General features: G+C 44.5%; 1 long non-coding RNA gene across 1 annotated transcript in view; it reads right to left on the bottom strand.

Moving 5' to 3' along the window:
- LOC144820019 (uncharacterized) overlaps positions 1–24468 on the bottom strand; it is a 44412-nt gene extending 19944 nt beyond the window's left edge. The window contains exon 1 of the long non-coding RNA XR_013607674.1: positions 24429–24468. This is a non-coding gene — a long non-coding RNA (uncharacterized LOC144820019). The remainder of the gene's footprint in view (positions 1–24428) is intronic.
- Between the last annotated feature and the right edge of the window lie 2659 nt (positions 24469–27127).

Raw genomic sequence — 27127 nt, 5'->3', positions numbered from 1 at the left:
CAATCAATAACCCATATAGCTACTTATATAGCTACTGATCAACACATGCAGCAGCTTGCACAACAACAGACATACTGATGCACACTTTTAGACAGTTTAGTCACTAACCCGTGCATTCAGTAAGACGCATTTAATCACTCACTCATACAGTCAATCACGCACCTACTAAAACCTTCATTCAGACACTTATACATCCACTCATTCTTCAATATGTAAAACATATTTAAACTTTACAGAAACACATAATCACTGGATGTTGTCATCAGTGATGTCATCAGTGATGTCACTGACCATGTCATGAATGATGTAATATGTGACATCATCAGCAGTGGATTGCGGGTGCGCGATATATAGTTAGTGCAACTAACTATATATGGAATTTCAATGGTTTTGTGTGAGTAAAATAAGGTTTTTTAAATGCTAATTCCTAACTATATATGGTCTATAACCTATGGTTTTTTCAGTGAATATATATATATATATATATATATATACATATACTCTCCCTTTTTTTTTATATTACCTTCAAATTAGTTTGTAAATATCAATCCTAATAGACTGATTATGGGAGGGAGGCGGGACGAAAATGTGTTAAATTCACAAAGCGTCGTACCTCAAAAGGTCTTGACAAAGTCTAAGGTATTGGGCAGAATTATGTACGTCTGTGAGATTGTTCTCAAAATAAAAGCGGGTCATTGCGTCTTTTGAATAATTCGCGCGCAAGAGGAAAGAATTATAACTTTAAAATAAAGACAACTACAGGAAAGGAAAGCGGAAGCCAACCTCCGTAAATTGGAGGTTGGGGATCCGGGTATAAGGAGTAAAAAGGTGTTACTCTACCTTTTAAGATGGTATATAAAACAAGTACATTGTATATTTATAAATATTACTCCTGTAGGGATTAAGGGGTTAATCAGTATATAGTAACAAATATAGATTAATAATAAAATACAAGTCTTAAACATGAAATTACAATATTATAAGGAGCTAAGTAAGGAGTTGACTTATCTTGCTTGGAGCCGCATTTAAAAGAGGCTGATTGCCTAGTGATTCATGCTATTGTTGATTCATATGTATTCTAAGTTGGAACTTTTGCTTTGTGACATATGCGGCTATGCTTGGACTGCATTAAAAGTTGTATGCATAATGGTAGCCTCCGGTCTTGTAATGAAATCAATGTATTACTGTATGTGTTGTGTGATAGGGAAGATTGTAGCCAAGCAGATGATTTACATTTCTAAATATATTCAAAAGCAACCCACCATCTACAATGTTTATGTCTCAGACATCCAATAGGCCTTACACTGGAAGCAACACTATTGGAAAAGTGTTAACAGACCTGTATTAGTAAAAGGACAGTCACTGTTGACGGACACACATTGGAACTGTTGTCCAAAGTAAATAATTATCAATCAGGGGATGGTGAAGAGCAGCTACTCAACCCGTAAGGGCCTTAAGGTGCTGTGGAAGCTACATTGATCAGGGAGTCACCTCAGTCATCATATCTCATAATATCCATGTAACAGCTATCAGGGCTACTAGTGTGACAGATCACTAATTCTGTGAACAGCCATGGATCACAAGGTCTAATGATGTTTGTGACTAGTTTTGTAACTCTTGTAGTGATGTTGTGAGGAGGATGTTAAGGCTAAATACTAGTAATATATGGGTCTGGAATTATCTGGGGAAAGGTGTTTATATGGTAAGTGTAGCTTGTTCAGCTGTAAATGTTGTCTTGGACTGTGTTGTTGAAGCAATGAGGTAAGGAAGAAGCTGGAAACAGCGCGTTGGGTGAATAAAGTTGATTTATTAGTTTTCCTGTGAAGGAGAGAACAGGAGCCCACGCCAACCGCTGCACAGGCATACATGGAATCTAAGTAGGAAAGATTCCAAGTTCCAGAGCATGCGGCCAGCGCGAGTAGACACACGAGGATACAACACATCCTCCTTACTAGAAAAGAAAAGAAAAACATGGTAACACAAAAATGCATACACGAATTACAAAGAATAAAATTGAACAATACAATATGATAAAATGCAATCATTTACTAACGTTGTAGTCTTTGAGCCATGTAGAAGGTTTTCTTAAACGGGGACTACTCATCATCCGAGAAGGAGTGGGAACAGACAGGTGCGAATGAGCGGGTGTAGGAGGTTGACTTGACTTGGAACAAAAAGGGGTTTCAGAATGGTTATGGGAGGTAGCATCATTAGGGAATGGCGCCCTCATACACTGAGATGGAACCCTGACCACTTTGGAGAGGCTCCAAACATTTCCATCAGACAATTCCACGACCTGTCTGCCCACCCTAACAACTAGCAAAGGATCAGAGAAGTGCGACACTCCAGATCTAATAAAACCAGACTTTCTCACACGTACCCAATCACCAACCTTGCACGGATTAATGGTATTAGGACAAACTAATGAAGAATCACGTTTCCTGTATTTACCCTCAACAAGATCCCTCATCCAGAGTTGGCTCATATTACACACACCCTTTCTCCCCCGCATTTTTTCAAAAGGGGACAAATCACCATCAGACCTAGGAGTGTTCCTATAACTCCACAGAAGTTTCCTAACAGCATCGTAGCAATTCTCACCGTTGCACACAGCAAGTTGTAAACCTTCCTTTAAGCACCCTGATCCATCTTTCTACCATGCCGTTACCTTGAGGGTAGTATACAGAAGAACGTTTGTGCAAAATCCCATGGTTGCAGCAAAAAGACTTCATTTCCGTAGAAGTGAACTGTGTGCCATTATCTGATAAAATGGAAGTGGGGAAACCCTCTTTCTCAAAAATAGAATTTAGAAAATCAATAATGATTCTAGAAGACACATGAGGAACAAATTTCACCTCAGGCTAACTGGAGAACTGGTCTATCAAAACAATGGCATAGACAGGACTACGACCTAAACTCATCGGGCCAGCAATATCTATAGAAACACATTCCCAGGGCCTAGAAGGTCTAGAGACAGAATCATGTTGGTACTTTATGGGTTTCTGAGACTTGTCACTTACACAACACTCAACACAAGATCTTACCTTTTTCTCAATAAACCTATCGACACCTGGCCACCAAAATTCGCTTCTAATTCTCCTTTTCATACTGGACATGCCCGGGTGACCCTCATGAGCCATGTCTAAAACAGTGTCCCTTAGGCCATGTGGCACAACTAAGAGCAGACTCCTCAACAAAGTTTCATCTTGGATGGATAACTCTTGAGCTACATGGAAGTAAGGTAAAATATTGGGAGACAAATTAGTTTTGGAAGGCCAACCATTTTTAACCAAAGACAAAACATCCAAGTAATCACGATCATCAGCACAAGCAAGAGACCAATCATCTTCACGGATACAACCATTGGACACCTCACAAATTGACACAACTTTATCAGGATCATCATCAGGAGCAACTTGGTTATCATCTTCTACAGGTAACCTGGAGAGGAAATCAGCAAGAACATTTTTCGCTCCTGGGATGTACTCAACTGGGAAATGAAAATCTTGTAATTTATATTGCCACCTTGCAATTCTGGAAGTGGCTTTGCCACAACCTTTAGTTGTGAAAAGATCTACAAGGGGGCGATGGTCAGAGCGTACAACAAAATCAGTACCATATACATATCTGCGGAAATACTCAATTCCCCACCAACAAGCCAAAGTTTCTTTTTCTAAGGTAGAATATTTTATCTAAGCGCCACGTAACGGTCTTGATGCAAAAGCAATAGTAACAAAGCCTCTTTTTTGCTTCTGCATCAACACCACACCAACACCAACATTACTAGCATCAGTAATAATAAACGATTTACAATTGGTGTCAAAAGGGGATAAAGCAGGAGCAGAAATAATGCACTTCTTTACAAAATTAAATTGGTCTTTGCAATTGGCATCCCAAATGAATTGTTGTTGGTTTTTCATCAACTTCCTTAAGTGAGACGTTTTGTCAGAGAAGGAAGGGATGAACTTTGCATAATATTCGGCTAAGCCAAGAAAGGATCTGAGCTGATCCTTGTTGATTGGTTCTAGGGCATTCTCAATAGCCTTAACTAAACTCAACTTGGGAGAGATACCCTTCTTGCTGATGGAATGGCGTAGGTAATCTACAGAGTCTCTGTCAAATTTACACTTTTCTTTGGTAAGAGTAAGACCATTGTCTTGTAAGATCGACAAAACTTTAAATAAAATTTCAGAATGTTCACATTCATCTTTGCCGAAAACCAATATATCGTCCTGAAAATATAATACATTTGAAACATTTTTGAACATATTGTGCATGACACGTTGAAACACTGAGGACGCGGATACTAAGCCTAAAGGCATCCTCTTATACCTGTAAGCGCCTTCAGTGGTTATAAAAGATGTAAGATGCTTACTATCCTCGTGAAGGGCTATCTGATGATATGCGTTAGATAAATCCAATGTGGTGAAGATAGATGCATCCTTAAGTTTAGAGAACATTTCCCCAATATTGGGTAGAGGATGCCTATCAACCCACACATTAGAATTTAAATCGCGCATATCAACACAAAGACGAATTTTCCCATTAGGCTTGTGGGCCACAACTACCGGAGAAAGCCACTCAGAGGATTCAATTTCCTCAATTACATCCAGGTCACATAATCTCTGAAGTTCTTTCTTAACAGATTCTCTTAAAGCCAAGGGAATATTACGTACCTTATGTACCTTGGGAACAGCATTGTGTTTAAGAATAATTTTATGTTTAAAGTTTTTTAGCAAACCCAACTTGGAGGAAAAAACCTGCGGAAAAAGTGTTTCCCATTTGTTGTCGGAAGACGCATCAACAGAATTGATTAAATCAGAATACCCCAGAACTTGATCAGGATGGTTGGGATCAAGTTTCATGATTAACTCTCTTTGTTGTGGCCAACCCAATAAACATGACCCATCTTTGGCAACATATACTTTAGCAGGAATAGACTTGCCCTTGAATGATAAAGTGGAGTGGAAGTATCCAAACACTTCAATAGGTTTTTTAGCGTAACCCCGTAGTCTAATGTCAGAAGGAAATAAGGATATAACATCAGGAAATTCTTTCAACAAAACATCGTCACCTATCAAAGTGTACTTTGCACCAGAGTCTGCCATGACTTTTATAGATTTGGAACCGATTTGAAGCATACAGAAAGGTGAATCCTTTTTTTCTCCTCCTACTTCATATACGGTGCATATATCATCATAGACATCATCATCTATGTCCACGGCTTGAACTTCGGAAAATCTGGAGCGTCTAGAATCTGAAGAAAAGTTTTTTGATTTGTTGCGACTTTTGCACATTCTGGCAAAATGACCTCTAGATTTGCAATAGTTGCAGAATTGTCCGATTGCAGGACACCTTTTATCAGTTGCAACGTGGCCGGGAAAACCGCATTTGAAACAAACTACTTCTTTTCTGAAGCCTTGATACGATGAAGAAGGAAACGTAGGTTTGTTGGAAATAGATTCCGTTTGATTTTTTTTGATGGTTTGAACCACAGAAATGTTGGGTTTATCCAAAGAAGATTCTTTTGGTTTTTTATCGGACAACTCTTTGATACCTAACTTCATATCTTCAAAGCGGTGTGCAATATCAAGGGCTTTTGAAAGAGATAAATCCTTTGCATCGAGTAACTTCTCTTGAAGTTTTACATCAGAGACGTTATGCACAAGTTGGTCTCTCACCATTTGATCATGAAACTGTTGGTAGTTACATTTGGCAGCCAGAATTCTTAAATCTTTGACAAAAGAATCGATGGGTTCAATGGGAAGTTGTTGTCTACTTAGAAACTTATGACGTGCTACAACTTCGTTAACTTTCTTGATAAACTGTTTATCAAGCTGCATGATGGCATTTTCATAAACATCAGTTTCTTCCTCAGAGGAATTGTCTAACGCTAGAGGAGGAAGATGAGAAAGAACTTGTCTTCCTTCAGCACCCAGAGAATGTTTGAGGATAGCAAGTTTGCGTTTATCAGTGTAATTCTCCCCACCAATGGCTTCCAGATAAGCCTCAAAACCTTCACGCCATTGTTTCCACTCCAATGGAGGTTCACCTGGACTTGCTAGAAATGGTGGTGGAGCATTAAAACTCTCCATTGTAATTAACAAAGAAAAACTTTCAGAATTAATATGATGTCATAAACAACCTTGAAAAATAGTCCAGATAGGAATCTATTTTTTTTTTAACAACAGAAGATCATTGTGAGGTAACTGCAGTTCTTTATTGAACAAAATAAAAGATTTTGCAGGAGAAAAGCTTTGTGATGTCACCAGAGCGAGAGATGATTGCTTGTGCTGACGCTTCCTTTGTGATGTCACAAAGGCGAGGGATGTTTGCTTGTGCTGACACTTTCTTCGCTTCCTTCGTGAAGTAGAATGGAATGAGGAGAACGAGCGTATGCGCATGCACTTGTTTGCGCGAGGGCTAGTGTTCTTGGCGCGTGACAGTGCGCATGCACTAACACGCGCAAGGGAAAGTAAAAGCGATATGGGGAAAATGAAGAAAAAAAGATCAGGATCTCACCGCTTAAGTGGAAAGAGCGGGATTTTCAGGAACAAACTGACAAGACGATGGTGAAGCTCCGACGAAGTGGAAAGTGAAAATTCAGTGTTCGACTTCAGCAACGGTAATCTTGATCCGGAGATACCGGGGCTGTGGGCTCCCAAACTGCGTGAGTTCGCTTCTCCCTCGTCGCCAGTGAAGCAATGAGGTAAGGAAGAAGCTGGAAACAGCGCGTTGGGTGAATAAAGTTGATTTATTCGTTTTCCTGTGAAGGAGAGAACAGGAGCCCACGCCAACCGCTGCACAGGCATACATGGAATCTAAGTAGGAAAGATTCCAAGTTCCAGAGCATGCGGCCAGCGCGAGTAGACACACGAGGATACAACAGTTGTCTAAAAATTTACAATGTGATGTGTGCCATATATTTGTTTTCTTAGCAAATCTCTCTGTGTTGGTCTGTTATAAGTGCCTTCACCATGTCATCTTCATTTGGACATTTCAGAGCTGTGACATTAGAAGGTACATCATGCTGTTCAGATCTACAAAGTGGACAAAGAGTGGTCCTAGAAATATCTGTCAAAGAGTTTGTGTGTACAAAGCCGGTACCAAGACATTTTCTACAGCAATATCATGGTAGCTATGTTGCTTCCATTGGACTTGTTCCTTGTGGTGCATTAGTTCTAATTAAATATGTGTGCCACCATGTTGTGTTGTGCCCAATTCATGCTATCCTGCCTCATTGGCTAATTCCTCATTGTCTATGAGCTGGGAGTAACTGTTGATGTGTCTCCTCATACGAGGCCAAAGTGCTTGTAGCACATCACTGACATTTGTTTGTGAAATTCCAACATATGCAAGCAACACTGGATTGAAATGAACCTGCGGTAAGAAACTGCTGTACTCACATGTGATTATTTATTTATTTTATGTATGATTCCTTTTTTGAGGTAGGCAATATGGCTTCAGATGTAGATGATGAGTATGGCCTATCGTGTGGGATATTGTCAGATGTATCCCCTTCGTTCATGTTGCGAAAGTCTGCAAGTGATTATGTGGTACTGCACAGAAAAACTGGGTTATGTTTTATTTGCTATGTTTCTGACATCATGTCAGCCTATGATTTGAACAGGGTAATAAAGATGTTCTCATCCCACACACTAGTATGTATGTGTTGTTGTGATACAGTAGAGCTCCTGAGTTGAACATTGTTTACATAGAACATATCAATGCTTCCAGAAGTCCTAAGTTTTTACATTGCATAGTTCACCTGGAAGCACATTCACATTGCTATTTGTGAGAATTACAACAGGAGACAAAGCTTTGGTAACATGGGTTTTTAATGAAGTAAACAAGGACATCATAAAGAAATTAACTTAAAATTAAACAGTGCAAACAAAAAGTCAAGTCTTCAGTCATGGTGGATGAAACCATTGTATTGGAGTCCAAATGATCAGGAGTCCAAAGTCCAACATACTCCTCCCATCATATACGTAAATGTGGGCAGGAATAATCCAACAAAGTGAAAGTGCTGCACTCACAGGAGGACACTAGGGTTGATGTCTCTTACTGGCAGTGGTGGGTGTTGTGGCATCATGAGCTACTTGGTTTTTACATGAACGTCCCCTCCCTCTAATAGAGGGGGGATCTGGAGCTGATGAGACAAGGGTGTGTGCAGGCGTGTCTTCCTCTGGGAGGGCCTTTTTTGTGGCTATTTCAGATTTTGAGGGTATGGATGTACAGGGACCAAAGGAAGGGGTAGATGCATGTGGCCACCATTAGTTTGAGTTGATGGATGCAGGACACCATCACGCAAAGTATTCAGACATATAACTGAGTGGAGCATTGTCTGTACATTGCACTGTGCATAAGTAGTGTAGATAAGTAGTAACATGGCAGACAAGTGAGAAGGGGCAAAAGGAGTCAAGCATCTTGGTTCGAATTCTAGTCACAATGCCTTATGGTAGTTGTAGTCAGTTTAATGTCACTTTATCAACACTTGAGCAATGGTAAGCCGCCTAACTAGTATGTATTGCATATTTGTATAGCGCAAACTGTCACCCGAAGGGTATCCTGGCGCTTTGACTTATCCAGACCAACGCAAAACACAGCACTACACTGCCCTGGGGAATAGATGGAACTTCAAGCCTTTCTTAAATGAGAAGAATTCTCCCGTGCTCCTTAGAGTCACTGGCAGAGAATTCCAAAGTTTGGCCGCAGTGTATCCAAAGGAACGGCCTCCCATCCGTATCCTCCGGATCTTAGGGACTGTGACCAGATATGCCGAGGAAGATCGCAGGGGTCTGGTGGTCGAGTACCAGGAAAAAAGCCCTTGTAGCGGGACAGACCCCTGATCATGGAGGGCCCTAAACACTATACACAACGCTTTAAAACAAATGCGCTGGTGGACAGGTAACCAGTGGAGGTCTTAAGCGCAAGGGATGAAGAAGCCAAACGCAGTCGAGAAAGGGCCAGTTTAGCAGCCATATTCTGGATGCGCTGCAATTTTCCGATCAAAATACCAGGGGCACCCAGAAGCAGTGCGTTGCAGTAGTCGAGCCTACTGAGAATAATACTACGCACTACTTCTGGTCTAGCTTGAGCTGGAAGCATAGGGAGAATCTTACGTAGAATGCGAAGCAGCAACATACATGTAGCGACAGTTTTGTTTACAAAAACATTCAGCTGCAAATTTGGTCCAAACATAACGCCCAAATTCTGAGCGGAATCTGCTGCTGCAACTGTACCCTGGAGAGCAGTTGGCCAGAAATCCGCCGGCAGAGGCCGGGGAATGCGATCCATAGAGCAGTGCAACACCTCAGTTTTTGAGCCATTAAACTGAAGAGAGTTAATGTGCAGCCAGTTCGCAGTGGCTGTCATGCAGCGGTGAAAGGTCTCCTGGGACACAGCCTCTCTACCTTCCAAGGAAAAAATAAGCTGCGTATCATCGGCATAGTTAATAACCGAGATACCAAATGATTTAATCAGCTTAACTAAGGGGCGGAGGTAGAGATTAAATAAAATGGGACTGATGGCCGACCCCTGAGGTACCCCTTGCCCCACTCTTTTTGTGCCAGATCTAAAAGGCGGTAGAGCCACTACTTGATGTCGATCCTGAAGATAGGAGACCAGCCAGTCTCTAGCCAGACCGGCCACCCCGGCTTCCTCCAATCTGCTGATGAGAATGGCGTGGCTGACCGTGTCGAACGCGGCCGACATATCAAGCAGTATTAAAAAGGCGGCATGACCTGAGTCGACACGCGAACAAAGATCATCCAGGACAACCCCTAGCGCGGATTCGGTGCCGTGGGCAGGCCTGAAACCGAACTGGGCCATGTCCAGCCAGGTGTTAATTTCCAAAAAACTGGACAGATGTTTAGTGACCCACCTTTCCAGAATCTTAATAGGAAATGGAAGCAGCGAGATTGGCCGGTAGTTCCCCAAACAAGAGGGGTCCAATGTTGCCTTCTTCAGGAGAGGAGAGACCACGGCAAGTTTCCAGCTATCCGGAAGCGTAGCAGTGCTGAGGGATTGGCAGCAGATGGAAAACAGAGGCGAAAAGAGTTCCTCTTGAAACACCTTCCACAGTCTATGGGGCAGCGGGTCCCTAGGATATCCGGAGGACACACCATTTGCCAATTAGCAGAACTCCTCATAGAGGGGGAGGGGAAAACTGTCAAGCCGTGCCTGTTCCATCACAACCTCGGGGGTCCCAGAGATGGACAAAGGGGCCGTACCCATCTGGAACTGGGGGCAGGGGGAAGCTAAATCAGAGAGCTTACTTAAGATGCTGGCAATCTTGTCCTCAAAGGCCGCTGCCAAGGAGTCGCATAGGGACTGAGAGGCCGGAATGCAATTAGCCACACTGGCCGGATGGGAAAAGTCCTTGACAATTTTAAACAGATTTTGGGACTTATTTACTGCCTGCGTCAGCGTCTCCTCGAGAAACTTGGCTTTGGCACATTTAATTTGCGTTTTATAGCACAGGAGGACCTGTTTATAACAGGCTTTGTCAAGCTCTAGGTAGTGCTTCCGCCAGGCTCTCTCCGCCTGCTTACACCGCAGCTCCTGTTGGAGAAGGTCTTTAGAGTACCAAGGCATGGCAAGTTTGGGCCTATCCCTTGCTTTCCGTAAGGGTACCACTTTATCCAGGGATTCAGTAATTTGCTGGGTGAGACGCATATAGCTCTCATCCACGTTTCCTCCCAGGAGCAAGCCACCAGATAGCAGGGTGAGGAGACTAGACTGTTTCAGCAGTCTGGACCATTGCCTAGTAAGATTGGTCGCTCCCATCTTGTCACGCCTCCGCGTGGTGGCGGGGAGAAATAGAGAAAAATGAACCAAAGCATGATCAGTCCAACATTGGGAAACAATATTCCTAATAGTGACCTGATTCTCATCCGCAAAGACTAAGTCGAGAACATGACCCTTAAGATGTATCTGGGAGAGCACCAGCTGTTGTAAGTGTATGTTATCACAGGCCTGGCACAGATCTCTAAATGCTGAATCCAAAGGCCCATTGGGCCAGAGGTTAAAGTCCCCCAGAATTAGTAATCTAGCGTGAGTATTAGACAGATCATAAATGAGGCCTACCAGCTCAGGTAGAGCTGACAGGGCATTTCCAGGGGGCCTATAACACAACAACCCGGAGTGCAAGGCAACCCCTTGCCCTTTCAAAGAGAAGCCCATGAGTTCAAAGCCCAACACTGCCTTAAACTCCAACAGCGAAAGGTCCAAAGTGTCCCTGAAAATAAAACCAACTCCCCCCCTTGGCTCCCTACTCGAGGGTTGTGTCTAATTTTATAGCCCGGTGGACAGGCCAATCCCAATTCCACCTCACTATCAGCCCTGGTCCACGTCTCCGTCATAAAGAGGACATCTAGCTCATAGGTCTCTATAAGGAGAGATATTTCCACATGGTGCTTGCTAAGAGATCTAACATTAAGCAAGCCGCATGACAACGTCCCCATGCAGCTGGTAGCTAACCTACCATTCAGGATGGACCGCTGATCAAATCGCATGAGCTCCTCCCTAGAGTATACTAAGTGGGTAGGGTCAGGAGGGGCAGCTTAGCCGGCGCTGGTCGCGACCTGTGCGCGAACAGGCGCAAACGAGCTTACCTCTGGCGCACCTCCGGCGCGCCAGCGGCGCGTCCGCTGCGCGCTTGACGGTTAGGCATCTTATATAGCCGTACACGCGGGAGTCCTACGATGGAAGCACTAGCCCCCCAACCAAGATGGCGCCCGCTAATCGGCACTCACCTGGTTTCCCTCACCCAAGATGGCGGCCTAAATCGCCGCGCCGCGATGTAACCACGAGCCCTAGAACGCCCTGAAGCGCCCTAAATCCCGCAAAATGCGGGGTGAAACACAATTATGGTGCGAAGTAAGGATCTTATCTAAATATTACCCCCAAAAAAGCAAAAGAGGAAAATAGCGCCTAAAGCCAGAGGTCAGCAGCGCGATGGTACAGGTAATTTAAAAGTATTTAAAAACGAGCAGTACAGCAAGTATGTCAGCGCGCTGCGGTCAGTGAAGTCAGTGTAGATCAGTAGGTACATGATAGACAAGCGAAAAGGAGAAATAGGAGAGTAGCATCTTGGTTAGAGTTGGAGTGACAAGGCCTCATGGTAGTCGTGGTAGCTTTTCTACCTCTACTTACCAACAGTTGAGAAATGGCACGCTGCCAGTCTAGTGTATATCAGTAGCAACATAGCAGACAAGTAAGAAGGTGCAAAAGGAGTCTAGCATCTTGGTCAGAGTTGGAGTGACAAGGCCTCGTGGTAGTAGTGGTAGATTTTCAATTTCTACTTACTAACACTTGAGAAATGAATGGTAAGCTGCCTGACTACTGTAGATCAGAGGTAACATGGCAAGTATGTGTGAAGTTGCAAAAGGAGTCTAGTATCTTGGTTAGAGTTGGAGTGATTAGGCCTCATGGTAGTAGTGGTAGCTTTTCTATCTCTACTCTAACTCATTAGTAGAGCACATGGGAACTGATTCATGTGGAACTGGCTCTGTATTAGCTTCAAGACCCAACTCCACATTACCTGCTTCCTCTGGAACATTATCCTCTAAAACAACATTTTCCTGAACAAGAACAGCATCTGGTTGTACAGAAATCAAATCTGATGACCCAACGAGGCTCAACCACCAATAATCACACCCATCTCCCTCCTTGACGATGTTTCCTGACTCAGAACACCTAGCTAATGCAATGTTGCTCGTGTGATGAATGGTACCATCATCTAACATGACCGTGTTGCGCATTACTTTGGTGATTGTTCTAGGATTTGAGAAACGTGGTTGAAGTTTGCCAACTTTCTTTGTGGTTTTGACTCTAACTAATAGACCAACCTCAACATATGTCTCCTTGGTTCCAGGTTTCTTATCATAATACACTTTGCTCTTGTCTTGAGATTTGCAAATGTTTTCTCTGACCTTCTTAGAATCCCAATACTATTTCCTACTTCTGCCCATCCAAACAGGATTCATTTTGCAATAAGGGAATCTGCCTCTCTTTAAACCAAAAGGGCTTTCGCTGCAAGTATTGTGTGCAGTTATTCTATACGACCATAACATCTTATCTAACTCAGTACGCCAAACTTTTCTCCCTTTGTTGGCCAACTGTAATGTTCCTTTTATCACCCTGTTAACTCTCTCCACAACCAAGTTCCCTTGAGGATGATATAAAGCAGAACACTTCTGCTTAACGCCCGTAGACTCCATGAACACTTTCATAGCATCCGATTTGATCTGTACCCCGTTGTCAGTTAAGATAGAAGCGGGAAGACCTTTTCTAATGAAACATTCATCCAGAAATTTGATTACTATGCCAGTGTTAACATTCTCCACACTCTCCAGTTCTATCCATCTCGAAGACAGATCCACTAACACCAATATATGCTTAAATGATCATCCTGCCAGATTATGGGTCCCATTATATCCAACGCTACTTCTTCCCATGGTAATTTGGGACATCCCGAAGAAGACATGGAGGATTGAGTGTTTTTTTACTTTTATCTGAACATTCACAACTGATGCACTCTCTTACAGACCTTTCACTTTCTAAGTCAATTCTAGGCCACCAGTACAAAGCTTTAACGTTTTTCTTAGTCCTGGAAACCCCTGGATGCCCTTCATGTCCCAATGTAACGATTTTGGAGCAGACACCTTTTGGTGGAACTAGCTTTTCCCCACGGCACACAAAGGTACCATCTAAGCTTAGTTCATCTCTTGCTTCCCAAAATGGCTTGAACTGAGGATCCGACTTCGAATGTGTGTGCCAACCATTAGTGATTCTTTCTTTAACACCCTCAAGAATTTCATCTTTTGTACATTCACTCTCCCATTCATTCTTTGACAAGCCTTGAGAGTCAGAAAACACTCCAGCCACAGAACAATCATTCCAAGAGTTATGATCAACCTCTCTCATGGGCAAAGAAAGTCTGCTTAGGAAATCTGCAATAACATTCCTACCCCCTGGAACGTACTCAATAGTATACACAAAATCCTGAAGTCTCATGGATAATCTCGCAATCCTGGCTGATGCTCTACATAAACCCTCAGTGGTCAATAACTTGGTCAAAGGTTTATGATCAGAGCGGAGTGTGAACTGTTTGCCCCAAATGAACTTGCGAAAATGTTCCATTGCCCACACGCAGGCCAAAGTTTCCCGCTCAATAACGGAATACTTCTCCTCACATGGTGACAAGAAACGTGATTCAAACGCTATGACTACCTCCACACCTTGTTCCGACATTTGCGAGAGGACACTGCCTAAACCAGTTCCACTGGCATCAGGGGTGAGAAAAGTTTGAACAGCAGGATCAAACCCTTGTAACATAGGGACATTGGCTATTGCTAACTTTATCTCATGAAATTCTTTCCTGCAACCTTCACTCCACACGAAAGGTGATTTGTTTTTCATTAAAACACGCATTTCATATGTTTTATGCAAAATTGGTTGACAATCTTAGAGTGAAATTCCGCCAAACCTAAAAACAATCTGAGTTCGTCCTTTGATTTAGGTTCTGGGGAATTGATAATAGCTTCAACCAATTTTGCTTTGGGTTGAATACCTCCTTCACAAATTTCGTGCCCCAGGTATGTGACAGATTTTTCTGAAAATTTGCATTTGCTTAATTCAGCAACCAAACCATTATCAGCAAGAATTTTGAGTACCTCTCTGAGTGTAGAGTCAAGAGGAGACTTGCTCTCTTCCCCATTATCAAAATGTCGTTTTGAAAAAAAATTACTTCCCGCATGTGACCAAATAACCTTGACATTAATCTTTAGAACACTGCAGCCGCTGAGGCCAAGACAAACAGCATACGCTTGAATCTGAAGCAACCAAAAGGAGTACCAATTGATGTCAAATGTCTGCTGTCAGGATCTAAAACTATTTGGTGATATGCCGCCGATAGGTCCAAAGTGGAAAACCACTTAAGCTCTCTGGTCAAAGACAACATTTCGTCTATTCTGGGAAGCGGGTATTGATCAAGAAGTATTTGGCTTTCCGTTGGCCTTGCGTGCTACGACCAACGGAGAAACCCACTCCGCTGCCTCTACTGTCTCAATTACATTTGAATTTAACAATTTTTCTAATTCTGATTTGACTTCATCTCTAATGATCATTGGCACATTCCTTGCTTTGTGTATTCTGGGCACAGCATCATCTTTCAATCGAATATGGTGGGTAAACCCCTTCAGCTTGCCCATATCCTTTGAAAAGACAGAAGAGAATTCATTAAGAACCCACTTTTTTGTGTCTTCGCCGTCACAAGACACCAACACCTGCTCCTTGCTATTTGGAACCAGAATGATATCCAGGTTTTTTTGATTATTCAATCCTAATATGGACGGTCCCTCTTTGGAAATGTACAGTTTACAAGTGGCATGTCGTCCCTTGAATCTAAAGACTAACACTCTAAGACCTTGAATATCAATTCTTTCTCCTGTATAACTCTCTGGAGCAATATCAGGAGGTTCCAACCATCCTCCAATCTGGGAAATAAATTGTTCCTCCCACACGTGTTGAGCTATGATTGTGAAAGGAGACCCCGAGTCTGCAGCCAACTGAGTGAGAACTCCCCCTAAAGAAACCTGGCACCAAGGTTTATTGGAAGACCCATCTGAAATATTTAAAACAACCTTCTTTTCGTAGCAATTTGCAAATGAATGCCCTCATCACTAGAAGGTGAGCTATAGTCTGGTTCTGTTTCTTGAATACAAGATACTTTACCTTTATAATTCTTGTGCATTTTTTTCCTGCAAACCTTAGCAAAATGTCCTACAACACCACATACTAAACATTTAGTTGTTTTCACAGGACATTTAGGATAGTGAGCAGAAGGTGAATGACTGCGACACCTAAAGCAAACCAACTTTTTTGTCTCCACATTGTCATTCTTAAAAGCTGGTGCCTTGGCTTTTCTGGTATTCTTATGGTTACTTCTGCTATCTGAAATTGTATTAACAATTTCAACTTTTTTTGTTATTGCTTAATGATGCCTTGGCGCACCGTTCCAAAAGTTCAGCTTTTTTTACCATGGCAATGATCTTTTCCAAAGAACCTTCACCCTCCACCCACAACTTGTGTTGGATTGTTTTGTTTTTTGTGTACATGACAATTTGGTCGCGTATAAACTCATCATGAAGCTGTGCGAATCTACATTTGACAGCCAGTTTCCTCAAAGCAGAAACATAATCCTCAATAGACTCGTTGAAAAAATGAATGTCTGGTGACAGCAATACACACACTTGGGGAAAAACTAAATTGAGTAATGCTACTTTAAAAACATCAATGTCTCCCCCAACTCTATCTTGCTTGTGTAGTTGATTATAGATCCGCAAACCTTCAGGACCCAAGCCTAACAAAAGAATCCTTTTTTTCCTTTCCGGAGAAAATTACCCATTGACATCCTCCAAATTTACGATGTAATTGAGGTAGTATTCTTTCCAGTCCAACCAAGCAACAGGTGGATCACGAGATACTGCCAAAAACTCCCTCGGAGAACTAAAGTGCATGCCATGTAATGATGTTTCCCCAGCAGAGGCACTGTCACTGGTAGAAGGCATGGTGAAGTAACAGTCAAAGAAATTTCAAAATAAAGAGAAATGTCTCAAGAAATGGTACTTGAACATGTTACTTGAATTTAGTAAAAAATATAGCAAAATCCTTTTCAAATATCCCAAAAACTGTCTAACAACAATTGGTACTAGAACACGTTACTTGATGGGCTGCCCCGGGACACCAAAGCTGGCCACCTACGAGGGCGGCCACCCTTAGTGTCATAGGATGGCACAGACCCCGAGCGGTCTAGTGGTTGGGGGGGATCAGTGGTCCCCCCTGATGTCACTTCCTGTCTCTTGGGGGGAGGGGTGACTATATAGCCCAGTGGGCGAGGGCCAAGCGCCCTCTTTGTTCGTGGGCCACTGCTGCTCGCACTGACCCTCGCCCCCCGGCCTGGACCATGAGCGGGTGACTGCCCATTGCCTTTTAAGGTGAGGAGGGACGTTGTGGGTTTGGTGCAGGGTTAGGGGTTGTTGTTTTTCATAGGGGAGTGCGGGGGAGATGGTCCGTTCTGCGGGGCCGCGTTGCTTCCCCTGCTGCGGGGTGGAGGACGACAGTATCGAGGGAGACGGCCAGGTCAGTTGCTCTGTTGTTGTTTGTGTGGGGAGAAGGGGCCGGGGTCTCCGGGGTACCTTGAGCATCAGGCGAGAGGGCGGGAGGTCCCCCCCCCCCTCTCCCACACCCAGATTTTCCCATAACGTTTATCTACTTGTATCTATCTGTTACAGACAACGCCCTGATTACATACTGACCCAGTGATTAATTCATGTTTACCTCTGGTCCTCCCACACGGCTGCCAGGTATCCTGGCGCCATGTGACACGCTCGCGCAGCCATTCCTGGTTTTCGCCAGAAACGCTGTGCCTTCTGGGTCTTGTAGTTTTGTTTCGCATGTGGCGTTTTGGGCAGATAATTACATTGATGCAGAGGGCATATTGGTATACTAAGCCCCAGGACTGACTGGGCATCGGGCCCCTGTTCCCTCCCTCGGACCCGGGCGGGAGGGAGGGAGCGGAGTCTACGGGCGGTGCCCCGGGAGGTTTCTCCGTCATGCCTTATCTTGCTTCTTGCTCCGGCACCTGTGGCCTCGAGGGCCCTTTGTCCTCGTGGTTGGGGCCCACGCTGGACTTTCTGGGGGTTATAATGGACGGAGGGTAGTCTCGCCTTCGCGCATGCGCGCATGCATGCTAGTCTCGCGCGCGCTCCCCCCCTCGCAGAACCTCGTCAGCAGCGCTGAGGGTCTGGGATAGCTTGCCCTGTCGCGACCCTGGCGCGATGTTCACACACAGGAGTCGGTGCGATGTTATGGAAATTATCGGTCACTTTAGGACATCTTGTCACGTTACTGTCCTGGATGCATGCGTTATGTGTCATGTGTATTATTAACGGATCGGCGACTGCTTATTTATTTAATTATGTGTGCGTTGTTACATAGCGCGGACGTTACCCGATGGTGTCTTAGCGCTGCTTATAGGAACACAGCTGATGTATGCGTGCATTGCAAGTGGACATAATACTTAGGTGAACGTTACATTAAATGAAGCAATAATGACAGTCGTGAGATGTTGGACTTTATATTCACCCGTGCACTGGGGATGCGGGGGGGGGTTGTGGGGGCAATTGACGCTTTTTATTGTGTCTTACTGCAGGACAGCTGGAAGAGAAGGTCGGCACACGCCAGGTAGCGTGATTATCACCCGCTGGCATTCTGGGGTCGCGCTTGGCCGCTGGTCAGATGGCGCGCTTGCGAGTCACGAGCGTGCTCTCCTACCCCTCCCTCCTCCTCACGGGCGACCTTGTTCTTGGCGGGGGGAAGCGGGTATGGGGAATTTTATGTGTTGTTTTGTCTTTCAGCAGCAGAGCGGCAAAGGGAAGATCAACAAACATGGAGGGAACGGGGCAGTGGGGGGTGGTAGGGGGCGGGTATGAGGTATTGATTCCTTTCAATTTCTATTACTGCAGGACTCATCAAGATGGGTTGTAGGATCAGACATCACGACGGGAGGTGCATGGTAATTGGGTTTGTCCCGCTGTGGTCAGTGGGCCGGCTTTAATGGATCCAGTGCTGCAGGATTGCTCGCCAGGATGTTCTTTGTCATTAAATGGTGTCATATTTATTCTTACTTTGGCTTGTACAGTCTGTACTTGCTGCGCTTGAGATTGTGGGCCTTCTAACTGTGTTGCTTCAACTCTATGGCCTGCTAATTTTGCTTGTGCTTTTCGGTAACATTTAACTCAGGTAACATATCTGGTTCTATAGTGCAGTGCCCTGACTCTTGGGGGTATATTCGTGATCGGCGGAAGTACTCTAAATAATAATTTACAATGCTAATTTTGTGTGTTTATTCCTGTAACAGTTCTCTCATAAACATAACTGTTATATGGTTCAGTGCCCTGACACTTTTGGGTCTAGTCATGATGATGAAAGTACTCTTAACATTAAGCAACATATAAGTTCAATTATAGCAATAGTAATGATACAATTGTGCGTAGTAGGAATATTTAAGGGCAATGTTATGGACAGCTATTGTGCTACTACCACTGTATATATGGGTCAGGGAGCTTAGGTGCGTTAACCAGGGATGAGTTAGTTGATGGGTGAGTTCAACATAAATTGAGGTGGCGTAAACATATATGCTCCTGTGGAGGGGATACTATACATCCCATATTCACGCATCCAGGCGATTTCTACAGTGAATCTCCCTTTGCTTCCCCAGTCTTTCGTTGTGTTTTCACCCAAACCAGGGTCAACACATACCCAAGGAGCTCCGACCCTAGCTGCTGGTAGGTGAGCAGTTATTAACCAAATTGAGCAGGTTGACATCGGACCTCCCCCACCTCATCCGCATCTAATTTATCCGCATTAGATATATGGCAGTACGATACATAGAGAATACACTTAGGGGACTGACAATGTACATTTTTGAAAGTTTTCTTTATTGGTGACATGAGAGGGCTATAGTACTCTCTTCTACATGCGTCTGCCCCTACACCTGTAAGACAGCGGGAGCTTCTAATTGTAGTGTTATTTCATTACATAGCGTTCATTGCTACTAGGGAGAGCTCCTTACACTGGGCAACACATTGCTGCTGCACCCAATGTTAATATTATTCCAGTGGTCATTATGCTCATTGGGATTAGTATTGCTGTCAAGGAGAACATGGAATGCTTCACCGTGTTTTAGTTGGTGTTATTAAATGAATAGGCATTAGGCATGCCTTAGGATTGGGGAAGTGTCGTGTCAATTACACGATTACATGCCGAAGGTAACTCAAAACCATGGGGAAAATCGAGCACGGTCAGCGGCCTTGGTTGTCTTTTGTCTATTGCCATGCAGGTATCGGTCAGAGGAGGACGTCGTGGATCACTGCATGGCAGCCATCTAAGCGACCTGTGTTGTAGTTTGGCACGTGTACAAAGTAGTAAATTGATGGTGGGGCATGTCTTGTTGCAATTTACTTAACGCCATTGTCCTCCATGGCGTGTAAGGTCCACACTAACTCTGTCTAGGTGGGGTGTATATAGCATAGCCGATAAATTACTTCGTTAATATCTGATGTCTATTATCATCATTGATCATTATGAGCGTATTCCGGGTGTTTCGGAGATAGTGTCTTCATCCATCATTCCGGGCATGATATGCTGGTGTGAGGGTAACAATGATAGCTATGAATTAAAGTTTAACAAGAACTTTGCGGGCCTACCAGGAGGAACTGGGCGTTGCATGAGGATACTAGGCATGAAATCTTAACACCTTGGAGCCGAACTCTTGGGGAGCGAGAATATAGTTAATCACTCAGTTAAATGTGGAATGACTGACCCTAGCTTCAAGCTAGAGGCCCGCTACAGAGTAGAAGGGGTAGTTTTTGAGGTGAAAGGAACCTTGTTGCAGGTCTCTGCAGTTCTATGCGTCTGGCGTGGGAGCACGGATTTTGCCCGATGGGTGTCGGAACGCGTCTCAAGGGGGACAGAACCGATACTCCCATAGGTGTTCTCAGTACATAGCTACGCTAAGTTATAAGAAGCAGTTTCAACAAGAGCTGATAGTAGAAGACGTCTGTACTTGGCATTACAAGAGGAGTATGGATCTTGGGTGCCAATTACATTAGCGTATATAATGCAAGTGAGGTACATTCAAGGCGGTCAGTCTAACGTAATATTCAAACGTTATTAAGCATTGGGGCAACTCGTGCAAACCTCGGATCAAAACAGACTGTTAGAGGTAGCAAGCTGTGTGTTACCAGAAGTTGGTGACGGGCACATGCGACAACAGAGGATCCACTCAGTTAGAGGGATAATACTGCAGGCATGGGCAGACTCTCTTGGCATCAGAACGCTTGGATAGACACCTGCAGAGCCAAGGAGAGGAGTGTTTCGTTTTGAATGGACTTTCTTCAAGTATTAAGAGAGGACAACTTTATTGTGGAAGGGTGCAGGTAATGCTGACTAATTAGTGCTCGTAACCACAACTGGCCTGGGTAGCGTGTGGGGCATGGAGGGCCATGTCTCATTGCAGAGAATGCAAAGCGTGGATTGAGGGGGGGGGACATTTTAATCAATGTTTTCTGTCTCTAATGCAGGAACTGCGCACGAGAGCCCCCCACCCACATGGGGGCCACCTGAATCATCAACAGGTATAAGGGTCATAGCACACTGGGGACAGTGTGTTAGGGTCTGGGATTCCCATGCTCTCCCCAGTTGTCATTACTATACGGGGTGTGGGTCGCGTGCTGGTTTCACTCATGGAAGTAATACATGGATAGTAACTGGGAGCAGGGACTTATTAGGCAGCCCTGTGCAGAATTGGATGTTCTCTCTTACTTGAGTCTGGGCAATGTGTTTTACGGTACAATAATTGGGGTGTTCGCATGCATTTAATGCGAAAGCAAATGGGAAATGTATTTTCAGCTCAACAACGGGTTGATTTGGGCATATAATGCATCTCATGTGCATTAATGGGTGTTGTACCGTTTGTTTTCTAATAATTTATTAGTAGTTTGAACATCTGAGGCCCCATCCAATGAGGGACGGGAGGGGGCTCTGATACCTGTAGCACATCGATAAACACCTGTTGGGACTACTCCCTTGGCACAGGCTGATCAGTTCAGGATGGTGGAATTTTGTTGTTTTCCCCGATATCCACAGTTATTGTTCAACAACATTAGGTAATGACTGTCGGGCCCAGCTCCTAGGTGAATGGACAAGTAACCTCATGGTTAGAATGGTAGACGACTGGGCGGGTCCGCATTGTGGGTACATGGAGGACTTCTCTTAAAATCTCCGGTTTCACGGGGCTAGGCAGTTCTGACTGACTGTAATTTTGTGATACTCTGTTCCATTTGAGCTACGCAGTCTCATTCAAGACCAGGTACTTTTACGCCCAAGGTTTCGTGCATAGGTTACTGCCTCACACATGCACATCCAAGCTTTGGTATGTCTGACAATAGCAGCCTGATAACATTGGTCTGCCTAGAATGCTTGAGGGTCCGAAGGGCGCAATTCTGACATTGGGTCTCCCTCATCTTCAATGATGGGTACTAGCAAGAAAGTGTTTTTCTTAGTCCTTCAATGTCACTCAACGTGCACTGTAATATGAAATGTCACACATAGCAGTTTTACAAGTGTAGCTCTGTAGGGGTGGCTAGTTTGTGGTTGGCTATGCAAGAAAGCTTTAAACTGTGGCTTCTCATCTTGGGCAACTGAGCAATTCGACTGTGGTAGTGAAGTGCTCCTGTTGTAATTTACAGGGAGGCAATTGGCATAGCGGCTATATACCAGGCAATATTCAACACTTTACCTGAACAAGCTGGATAGCCTTGCAGATCAGCGGGCCGGCATAAGCCTCACATTAACTGCTGCATCCTGGCCCACGCTGAGACAATCACTAGTTGTACCACAGCATTGCCAGTTTCCTTTACTCTGGCCCTTTGGCACTATGGGGATGCATTATCAAGTTGCACAAAATTTTGGGTCTGCATTAGCCACTCACATACCTCCTCCAGTCTGATCCCACTAAGACCTCTCAGCTCGGCTACCACTTTGGATCGGGCTTATACAGTATGCCTCTAACTTGTAATTCATGGGTCACATGTTGGCACTTAGTTGGCCATGTAAGCGTTTGGTTTGGCTGGTTTTACGTGAAGGGTCGTTAGGGGCCAGTCAATTTAAACAGCAAAAAATCAACAACAGGTGTTGTCACGCAGTGGAGGGCCCGTGGCTAGGTGTTAGGGTAAGCTTTCACCTGGATAGTATCTACTTAGTTGTTTTCAGGTACTGAAGTAAGGATTCCTTTGGCAGTGCGCACATGCCAGGAAGTGAGAGCGAGGAAGGAGTAATGCTCTTAGTTGCACAACTTGGATATACAGTTGTATAGGAGGCTTGTTACAAGCTTCATTGGGTCCATTGAAGGCCAGGCACAGGGGGACGTCTTGTTCAAGTGTCAAACATGAGGAGATCTTCTACACAGTGTTTTAAGCCGACACCAGAACGAAGTTAGCAGGCATAGTTGAGAGGTGAGGGTCCTACAATTAGGTTACCATGGGTTTGGAAGTTAAGTGTCTTTCCAGTGAGGCTAAACATGCGAGGAGTTGGTTAGCCTACAGTAGGGTCGGCGTCAGCGGAGTGAGCCGCCTGGCGTGGCCTTGATGGTGAATATGTCCCCAGTAGGTATAAGTAAGGGTGGAAGGCCACTTGCTAGACAGGGGACACCATGCCAGTGCCAGTGGTGTTGTTACCTGATAGGGGCTTGTTGGTTGCTGGTCAGCCAGCGGTACAGAATAGGAACGGTCTGGGGGATGGCACACTTGACGGACACCTGTAAGCACAGTTGGCAGTTAGTTGTGAAGTTCTTGGACATCACTGTCAAAGTTCCAGGTCCGGAGGGCGGCAAAAGTGAGAAGGAAGTTTGGTTGCGTGCCAGCTTGGCGGTGCTGAGGAAGAGAGCAGACTTGTCCTCGCCTGAGCTGAAGGAGGCCGGGATTGCAATTGTAATGCAATAGGTCCTTGGCGCCAACGAGAGGTGGATTGTGTCGCCCGACAACTTGGGTGTAGCCTGAAACATAGGAGAACTTGTTTCATCAGGCTCGGGTTGCTACTCGCCAAATGCACTGTTGTGCTTTGATACAGTCGGGGTTCATTTACCCGAAGTTGATAGGACGTTCCTGGGAGGATATAGCGGAAAGCACTAGGAGCAGCAGGTTGTACTAATAGGAAGCTAGTAGGTGGGGGGGCTCTGGGGCGGCGGCGGCCACACCCAGAGCCATGGCGGAGTTACAGGGCGATCCTATGCAGAAAGGTACAGAGGGGTACCCTCTACAGGAGCACCGGTGGGTGCGAGAGCAGAATTATCCCCCAGGGAGACACACGCTGTGATGGATCCTGGAGGACCGACGGCGCCCCGTTAGTCCTTCGGGCGGTTGTAGACCTGAGCAACCGGGGGTTGCCACAACGCTCCGCCCCCCGAGGGGGGGCGTGAGCAAGGGGCGGAATAGAGGTCCGCCGAGGGGAGGGGTTAGACCTTCCCCCGAAACTGACAACGCCCCCGCGGTTAACACCCCGGGGGGTTATGGCTCATCAAGTGGGCGGGTCGCGAGAGGCGGCCTGCTCTGGATCGACCCGTAAGATAACCCAATATGCGCATAATGTATATGCTAATAAAACTGCAACAACTTTCTCCATCAACTTGTGTTGTGTTAGTTATTGGTGGAGTGGTGTGTTGTATGAAGAAAGGTCTGCGGCTGGGCCGATATTGGCACTATGAATATGTGCAAGGTAATCGATCCTTAAATATATATTAGCGCAGCACCCTTGTACGCTTGAAATCATGCAGAAAGTAAAATAAAAAAATAAAAAAATACCGTGTAAAGTCTGTGAAAACAATTCCGGTGATAATCTTCCCCTCTCAGCTCCGATGTCACTGCACAGTGCACTCAGTCAAAAAATACCACCCAAAATGGCCGCCAAGCGTGACCTTGCGTAGGGTCACGTTGAGCATCACTCGAAATGCACTGCCGGATGGTAATGAGGTTGCGCGGCTATGCGTCACACAGGGAGACCGGGAAGTTTGTGAACAATGCAGCGTCTTTCAAAAGGTAAGTCGCTGAAGATGTCCGTTCGTTTAGTGGAGTGCGGGTCTATCTTTTCGAAAGACAACACAGCAATGCGCGCAGGGCGTTAAGGAAAATCGGTATGAGAGTACAAGGGGAAAAAAACCAATGGAAGTGCAGGGACAAATACGCTCACCCTGAGAATATGTCCTTTCCGTGTCAGTCCTTGCCTTCTGATCCGTGTATTATTCTTGAAGCATTTCCCAAAACGCTCACTATAACGTTGTAGAAGGAATTTTTTTTTGTATCAGAATAAATCCCACGTAGTCGAGATCCGAATCCATACGTCGCCAAAATTGTAGTAACTTCTTCAGAAATAGATTGGTTGTAAATCTTCTTTATTAAATCCAAATAAAGAGTGTACAGAGAAAAGGGTGCTACTGCCCTGAGATGCAAATCAGCTCTGACACAGCATTCTACACTTGTACTGAATACATTCCAACTATGTCATACATTCTAAATTCTATAATCTATAATCTAAGCTGACTACTAAATTACCACACTATTTTCAACAGGTCTGTTTATCATATTATCTGTTGTGTTACCAGCAACTTTTATTTTTTTCTGTACAACATGTTATCCTTTGATAGATAATTATTACTGCGAAGGAGGATAATCCCTCAGAAATACGAGTAAACGGAGCACGAGCTCTCTCGAAACTTCTGATAGATTACACATTAGTCCATCAATCTTTCTTTTTAATATTTTCGCAGGCAACGTAGAGTGTGCACCGGAATCCACTGAAATCACATGTTACAAACAGAATCATATTAGGTCACAGAGAGATGAAGTATGACAGTTATTCACCGGGTGGAGGATGGACGGCATCGATTCCCTCAAAGACCACATTGCAAGGAACATGACAGTGTGAGGATGAGAAGATAATACATGTGCCCTCTTTTCTCCTTAACTGTCAAATACATTATGTGCCGGGATACATCTGATATGCAATACAAATAGTATACTACCTCCATCACCAAGGGGCAACATGTCCATCGAGAACAGGTTAGAAATCTGACCTGATACAGAAATTAATTGCTGAGAAAATGATAAATGAAGGCACTTAGAATTCATGCCCTTGCTGACAAGTTTTGATTTTGCTTATGTGTGACATTTTTGTCTTTTCAGTGTGCTGATGTGTGACATGGCATTTCGATGCCACATGTGTGAAACTTTAAAAGCCAATTTATCACAAATAGAAGGACATGCAATTAGGCAGGTTTCACAAATTAGTCCATTTTTGTGTACCTTAAAACAGGCGCATTACAGAGCAAAGGAGTCTCCCAAATAACGCCATCAGTCCTGGGCTTATATATGCATTAAGAAAAAGCAAACATTTTGGGGATAGATTAAAATATTAGGTACTTCTTTTTTTATATCTTTTTATTGGCATTATCAGCACAAATTGCAGTTTGTATAGGCTTAACACATCAGGCTATGTAAGGAATAGCTACACCAGTCAGACAAGGGTGTGCTGTACATAGTTATCTCTTGGGAGCTGGCAACTAAGCTGCCTGGGCGGGGGATTAGCTGTAATGTAGTTGAAACATATAATGGTAGAATCCATTATAATTAATACAAGTTATTCAACATTGATATACTAAAATGTGCCCACACAAATCGCCTGTATCAGGAAAAGCAATGTGACAACAGAATATGTAGGAAAGTATTGTTGGGAGTACAGATCTAAGCCAGGATACCCCCTGCAAACTGTCTGCCAGGCATCGTCATTGTTCGGCAGTTAGTCAGCGGTGGTGGTAAGCTAGGGCTGATGGCTGTTCATGTTCAGGCCAGTGCACAGTTCCGCCTGCAATGTGTTCCATCCACTAGAGATGGTGCATTTACATAAGCCCTTTGTGTCCTCTCTGTGCAAGGCCGTGCTCTCTGCCAGTGCCAAGGCCTCAATCTAGAGTGTCCAGGCAAAAAGAGGAGGGGGTGGATGTGACTTCCGTCTGCGGGTGATCAGGCTTTTACCCAGTACAAGGGCCAGGTATATATACTTAGTTTTTCTTTGTTCATGGTATTATACCCAGTAAGCAGATCTCCCAGGCGTGCCAAGCAGAGTGGCCCATGCAGCACACCAGGTGGGTTGTAATACCCACCTAATATTGGGAAAGTGACGGGCACATCCAAAACATGTGCAGGAAGTCTGCATCTGGTTTATGGCAGCAGGGGCATGCGTCGATGGCGCGATGGAAGTATTTGCTGATTTTGTTGAAAGTGAGGAGAGCCCTATGTAACATGAAATACTGATTCAGCTTGAAGCGGGCATTTACCGGATACCAGGGCAGGCTATGCCAGCATAGCCTGCCACTCATTGTCCGTGCAGGGCCTGCCAGGTCCGTGGCTCAATGTTGTCACAATGTGTTAAGGGTGATTGCAGTATAAGTGTGGAGAGAGCTAGCTAGCCATTGGGCCGGGTCTCTGCCCGACCCCATCACATAAAGGTA

The sequence above is a fragment of the Lissotriton helveticus genome, chromosome 2_1 (genome assembly GCF_964261635.1).
Source record: "Lissotriton helveticus chromosome 2_1, aLisHel1.1, whole genome shotgun sequence".
Classification (NCBI taxonomy): domain Eukaryota; kingdom Metazoa; phylum Chordata; class Amphibia; order Caudata; family Salamandridae; genus Lissotriton; species Lissotriton helveticus.
Note: the sequence above shows the minus strand (reverse complement) of the source record. Positions and strands in the feature narration are given on the sequence as shown.